Source organism: Protopterus annectens, chromosome 2.part1, assembly GCF_019279795.1.
Source record: "Protopterus annectens isolate FY-2018-M chromosome 2.part1, PAN1.0, whole genome shotgun sequence".
Classification (NCBI taxonomy): Eukaryota; Metazoa; Chordata; order Ceratodontiformes; family Protopteridae; genus Protopterus; species Protopterus annectens.
Genome location: NC_056729.1, coordinates 846,314,873 through 846,322,587, shown reverse-complemented (window position 1 = coordinate 846,322,587; position 7,715 = coordinate 846,314,873).

Below are 7,715 nucleotides of genomic sequence, written 5' to 3'. Positions count from 1 at the left end.
GAAACATCATGAGAACAATGTTGAAGGATGTGCAGAAACATCCTGAATTGTATAAACAGTCCTCTGTTAGAGACAGGAATTTGTTACATGCAGAGGTAACCCGCATCAGTAATAAAGTAGAATATAGTAATGTTGTTTGTGGGAAATAAGCATAGCAATGGTTACCTGGGAATTGGTCCGCAGTTGTTATTTGGGTTATCTGGCTCCAGTCACATGACATACTGTACAATTGCCTGTGGGTGCTAAACGAACTATAACACATATAGCTCAAGAACTGGGAACACAGTCGAGAAACCTACTAATCCAGTGGGTGAAATGGAAGCTGTTCTGACATGTCAGTCCTCTGCAAGAGATAAAGGAATACCGATTCATATGGACTTCAGTGACAGCGCCACAACCTGGGCTGGAACACCCCAGCTTCTGGAGTAGTGAAATCAATCAGGAACAGAGGAAGTTATCAAAACTGTCGGAGGAAGGATGAATGTGACTTCCGCCCTGAACATGTGACTGATGAACTGGATGCAATGAGAACTGTTGTGTCACAAAATGTAATAGTGCACGACTGCACCGTGGCGCTGAGAATTGGTACGCGGCGCTTACTGAAGAAGATCGCTGTGTCCAACTACCACATGAAGAGACCAAAAGCAACGCCCACCTACAGGTAATATAGCAGGTGTCATCCATGGCGGAACCAGGCCCAAACCCACTGCCGAACCATTTCCACAAACCATTGGGTGGATGGGGTCAGTCATACTGAATATCATGATTGCCATTTGTGTTGTTCTGCTCATATTGGGAGCATGTGTCTAGTGCGGATACTGTGCATGTAAGTATTAGTCAGGGACTCTGGCAACATACCTGTACCTGAGACTATGTATCAAGACCTGTAGTGGTATTTGTCAATAGAAAATGCAATCCTACTTGCAATGTACATCAAATTACTTGCCTAGTTAAACGCTCCACAGAGGAAGACGCCAGGAATGAAATAATGTTGTATATGTCTCTGGATAGAGTAGAAGCAATCAAAGGAGGGAGAATGTTAGCAAAATACATATTTAAACATAATATGACGTGCAACTTTAGAAGCTAATAGTGTATAATGCATATTATTCTACCTGACAATATAGCAGTACAGCTTCTCATGCATGTAATTGCTTGTAGTGTAGCTGCAGTGTGATTGAACCCTAACCCTAGCAGTAACCAGTGCAGCAGGTGTATGTCAGTCAGCATTAGTCATCTGCTCGGTTACAGAATAATACATGTATGTACAGGTATATCTGTCATCCTTCTACTGAGGAGGATTGAGCTGTAACACAGAGTACAGCTGCTCAGCAGAGAGACACAGGAACCTAGTAGGACACGGAGTGAGGACTGAATATGAACAGTGTTGGAACCGTGTCAGAGCAGAACTTACCAAAGTACAGTCTAACTGAATATGTGGCTCGCAAGGTTGGGCTATCCTCGTGGGAAAACATGTAATAAGTATTACCTGAGCACTGTTGTAGGAATACAATGTTCTGTACTCTAGCAATGTAAATGCCTTGTGACTGACAACATCATTAATGTGTGCAAAAGATGATAGTATACAGAATGCTCATACAGATGTAACATGTATAGAGTTGAACAAATGTCTAAACTTTGACTGCATACTCCTTTGCCTCCTGCTGCACAGTAATAAAATGTTATTAATCCCAGCTTCCTGTGTTAATAAGTGTCATGTTGAAAATACGAATGAGTGTTACAGTTTGATTTAAAAGACTTAATTGACAGATGTTTACGTTCTAGCATTGGAATAGGTCAAGACAAACATCACAATGTCCATGTGTACCACATACACACAGCCAGTAACACGCAGTAGTAGTGCATGAAGGCATACATGACTGTGGGAATAGTACAGGACATATGGCACGTGCCAAGTGCAGATGCATGACACAAACACCAGGATGGGTGTCCCTGCAAAGAGGAACATGTGCCAACTACACCTCCCACAGATGTACTGGCAATAAAAACACATGGCAAACACACAGACACACTACTGTCCAACACATGACTGCAACGGAGCCTGGTCAAACACCAACATGAAGCATGCACAAACAGGGACTTGAGTAATGTTTGCCTTAACACCCCTCATAGGCCAAAGAAGAATAGAATGGACATATGCATGTAATGCTGTGAAGGATGTGTGGTAGTCCTCAGTATCACAGTGTTAGGGACACAGATACACTGTCATCAACTGTGACGTATGTGCAACGTACACAGCATACCTGCATGTAATACAGAGGACAATCATGTGCCACAGAAATATACAGTGGCGAAAGACTATAGTGGATAGACAATTGTACATGTGACAAACTATGAATATAGGTTCACACGTCCATAGGTACAGGGTAGGCCATCGTCCCAGGCCCAGCCATAATACTACACCATAGTTAGGATGACTTTGCCAACCTTCTGTGCTTCAGATGAAATACCCATGATATTGCTGTATCTCCGACAAGCAGTGATAATGATGTAATCCCTGGCCTATACCTGCAATTCTCCATCCAATGGACAACATAGCTGCGAACAAGGCTAGGAAGGATGTCTGTCTCACATGTACTGTGATGTAGATCCACAGCATAATGATTGTCTGGGTGATATATGTGTCACCCAAACACATCCCATGAATGACCGTGACAAGGTAAATGTCACCTGCCCTAGTGATTCTGAGGGATGCGGATACAGTAGGTGAAGCATACACATGACATATGGGTTGACATGGCCTTGTATGTCAGGCACAGGTCAACACCAAACAGCAGGTATGTGACGTGATGTGGCAGGGGTCCTACATGTGGGGCAGCATTACACAAAATGGTGTCATCCTGCATCTGTACAACGATCAACCTATGTGGGCTTCCCAGCTGCTGTAGGTGTATGGTCAGATACAGTCTGAATGGGGCAATGTAGTAGATCATAGGTGTAACACGTAATGGGTACAAGGACACAATGACCTAGCCTGATGTAGATGTGAATCCCTGCACCAACAGGTGGGCAATATAGAAGACCCACACAACCACGATAGCAACGTGTGTGGAATGAATGGTGACCGTCCAACACTGTCCCCTGATTCCTGGTAATCACCCCTGTGCTGAGTGGACAGCCACCTATATGCTGGACAGGGGTGACCTAGTACTTCTCCACAGGTATGATGTTGCATGACGTTGCATTTAGCTGTGGGACATGTCCCTGACAGCAGATATGCATACCTGGGAGGCCCCTTCCAAGGATATCTGTGTCAGATGTCTGTCCCACTATGGCACCTGTTTTGCAGTTATCTACAAACACTGTTGCCCATAGCACCCCTGTGTGTGCCTGTACCGTGAAGATGTAGGTGTATGACAGGAGTGCACACATGGAAGGGCCCCATGGGACACCACTTCTGACAGGCAGTAGGTCTGATATGCTGCCAGCAACTATGACCGTGTGGGTTGTGTCACATAGACAGTTTACAACACATTCTGTGATGTGCGTGTTCACATCCCAGCCAATGGGTTTATCAACGATACCTGAGGGGGGTAATGTGATGAAGGGCTTTGCCAGGTCGAGGTAGGCTGTATGGACCGCAACACCCCATCAGTGGCCTCGGCGACTGTCCTGAAAATGTCAACCATGCTTTAAAGGCATGAACCGCCCTGAACAAGACAAACCGTGTGTGAGGCAAAGTAAGTATGTCCCCTATGCAGTCATGTACGAGCCACAGTATGATCCCTCCCCATGTCTTTGCAGATAGGTCTCCTCAGGGTAATGGGACAGTAATAACCAGCCTCAGTGGAGGTATTGGCCTTCTGACGTGGGACTACAGTTGCCATGTGACACAACCTGGGTACCCTACCTGAGGTGAGGCTACAAAGAAATAGCTGTCCTAACTGTGGGTCCAATTCATAACCGAGATAGTGGAGTACACAGCGGGTCACCAGCTGGTCTCATCGATGCTATGTCCACTACCCTGGAGAGAGCATGTCCCACCTGTGTGTCACAGAACATTTGGTGACCACAAACCAGTGGTACACACATCTCCTCATGTGTGGGGAGGGTGTGGAGATGTCCTCACTGGACTTGTCAGCCTGTATGTTGGCAATGTGTGTATGTTGAGTAAACCCCACCTCTATGTGAACCCAGTCAGAGCATATGTGGGACTGAGCTCCCAGGTGTCCAGCATAGCAACTGAAGGTGGTATGATTGTTAGCCAGGTCCATGTAGGTATATCTGTGGAATGTGCCCTGGACTATTTCATGACAGTGTGTAAGTCTACACATATGATGACCAAGGGTGTCACACCTCACAAGGTGTCTGCTCCACCTTGTAGTAGCCACCTCCTCGTGTTGTACATTTTGTGTATGGCTGGGGTACACCACACTGGATGCTTGGCATTGGTACAGTGAACCACAGTTGGGTAAGTGAATGACTGGCTCATGCAGTCCTGTAGGTACTGGTAGATGGCAAATGTGATTGATGCAGTGGCTGCCGTACCATCGACCACTGGCTCAGGGTCTTTAAAGGAGACCACAGTACTGCGCAGTATTGTGTAGTCTGCCTCTGAGCAAGCAATGTGTATGGTAACTGGCAACACTCACAGCAACGGATGCCAAAAGCAGAAGCCAATGTCCAAATAACATAGATCAACTTCTGCATGACAATATGTGTTATCATACATGTATTGACATGTGTCTGCCAATTACAATTGGAAATGGCCGGTAAGACTGGCCTAAAGTTCCCATGATGTACACAGTCTGGGGTGTTGTTCCGACAATAAAGTGGCAATACCTCCCAATCGTGACCTCTGGGTATGGTATGAAAGTGGTTGTTAACCTGCAACATTGGATGTATAGCATTGGTTTCTGGTGTCGGAAGACATGGTTCCTGTAGCACAACACAGTATGGGTAGTCAAGCACACATACACGATTGCTGAACACACAGCATCAGTGAAACCCACTGCTCACAAGGACACAGTCCGACAAGCTCTACACTTTACATATGCACAGTGGTGTCCATTGTAGGACCCAAAAATTGTGGAAAGAATCGAATTATGTCTTATTTCAATGCGTACCTGAAATCATTGTCGTCACAGGTACACATATGCACCGCAAGCGTGTTTAATGTTGCTGATAGCTGTCCATGTAATGCAGCACAGATGCACAGAAATACCCAGGGTACCAGGTCCATAGAACTGCGTCCACATCACAGTTCCGCACACATGACGGATGTGTAATGGGTACTGTAAATTGTTGCAGTCAAGGGATTCTGGGTATGTAGACGCTGTGCTCGGTGTTGTTTCGCAGGCAATCCTTTCTCCCGCCCCGTGGGAGGGATGTGTGCGTAGCACCTGCCTTACTCTCCGCTAATAATGCAAACCATACTCTGGAGAATGCTAAATGTAGGTGTGGAATGTGTACAGCCCTATACTAGTGTCCAGTAGGCAATTGTCATGGATGGACACCCGTATGGCCAGGATGGCACCCACAACTGCAAACCCGGTAAATGACATAGCCGCGTAAGGCATAACACAGGAAATACACATAGGGACTACAGTTGACATTCCACATACAAAGCCGGACCTTCGTGCCAACACCGGCGTACACAGCACTCAGTCTGCCAGCAACAGACTGAGGAGCACCCGCTACCGCACAGCGGAACAGATGTGCGACCTGTGGAACACATACTAATGGCACACACACAACGTCAAGTAGGATATGTAAGCTATGGCATTCCCACCTATGAAGACAACATGGTTAAATGAATGCATAGGTAAGCAACATGTTCCGTGGTGTTATATTGGAAATATAGTGACGGATATGTCCCATTGGGATGTCTGAGGTTTATATGAAGCAGTTGGTAACCAGCATCTTTGGATGTATGTAATTTGTTCACAGTACTAAATCAGCTGGTTATGTAGCACCATGTGGAATGGGTAGTCAAACAGACATCCGCGATTGGGGAACATACACCAGCAGTGAAAAGCACTGGGCAGGTGGACACAGTCCAGCAACATCTAACTTGACATATGCACATCGGTGTCCATTGTAGGACCCAAAAATTCTGTTCAGAGAATGCCTGCTAGCTTCCTGCATTACTCATGTGATCTAATTGTCGACACCACGCCACAGGTACACATATGCACGCAAGCGTGTTCAATGTTGATGATAGCTGTCCATGAACTGCAGCACACATGCACAGAAATACCCAGGGTATCGGGTCCATTCAGCTGCGGCCACATCACAGTCCAGCACACATGAAGGATGTGTAATGGGTACTGTCCACTGTTGCAGTCAAGGGAGTCTGGGTATGTAGAATCTGGCCTCGGTGTTGTTTCGCAGGCAATCCTTTGTCCCGCCCCATGGGAGGGACGTGTGCGTAGCACATGCGCCACTCTCCGCTAATAATGCACACCATACTCCGGGGAATGCAAAATGCAGGTGTGAAATGTGTACAGCCCTATACCAGTGTATAGTAGGCAATTCACATGGATGGACAAGCGTATGACTAAGATGGCACCCATAACTGCAAACCCGGTGGAATTACACTGCCGTAGTAAGGCATTACACAAGTCATACACATAGGGACTACAGTTGACATTCCCCATACAACAAACACAGACAACCAGCCGATGAAGTCCAAAGCAAAGACGAGGTACTGTAGGGACCGCCAGTGACCAACCAGAGCACACCAAGAATTAAAGGCAGTCACCATAGTCTATTGGAGCCCACTTCGCCTGCTTCATAAGCAGACTTATTCAGACTACATACAATGCAGTCCAACCTACTACATTTACAAGCATTAATTGGTCAGTACATTAGATGTGCTAGGTACTAATTACATGCCTTAAAGGCAGACAAGCGAACAAACCTTACTTGGGTTACAGATCCCACACAGTGAGGACATCAGACATTGCTTCGAAAGGTACAGTCTTCATCGGAAAATAGAAATATATGTACATATATGAAACATGAACCAACATAAAATGTTTTCCAAATGTCTGACTGTGTAAGATACATATATATGTCCTACGGATTGTGCCAATATATTAACAGAACTGCAGACACCTAGTAATATAAATGAACCATAATATATACACATAAACCGTATGATTATGACTACTGTAAAATAGACCAACGAAATGTAAAGATTCACAATGTGCTAATGTAAATATTCATTTAGAAGGTTACTTAAATAAATCAATTCAGACATCCATGTGTAAATACTAACACAAGGCCAGCGAGGTGCTTGCCCTCACATGTACTGGGATGTCGTTCCACAGCATAGTGAGTGTCTGGGTGATGAATCCGTCCCAACAACACGTTCGATTAATGACAGTGACAAGGTGTACGCCAGCTGCCCTTGTGGTACTGAGGGATCTAACTTATTTACGTGAAGCATAGTCATCAGATCTGGGTACGACCTAGCCGTATGCCAGGCACGGGTCACCTCTGGGCAAGTGGTATGCAACTGTATACAGCTGGAATTCTTTCAGTCGGTCAGTATAACACATATACCTGAGACCCTGCATCTGTTTGTCGAAGAACTGTTGGTGCCTTTCCAGCTGCTGCAGGTGTTGGGTCAGATACATTCTGAACGGGCATTGTACCCAATCATAGGTCTATTGAGCGATGAGTACAAGGGGACAATGACCTCCCTGATCTAGATGTGAATCCCTTCATGATGATGTGGGCAATGTGGA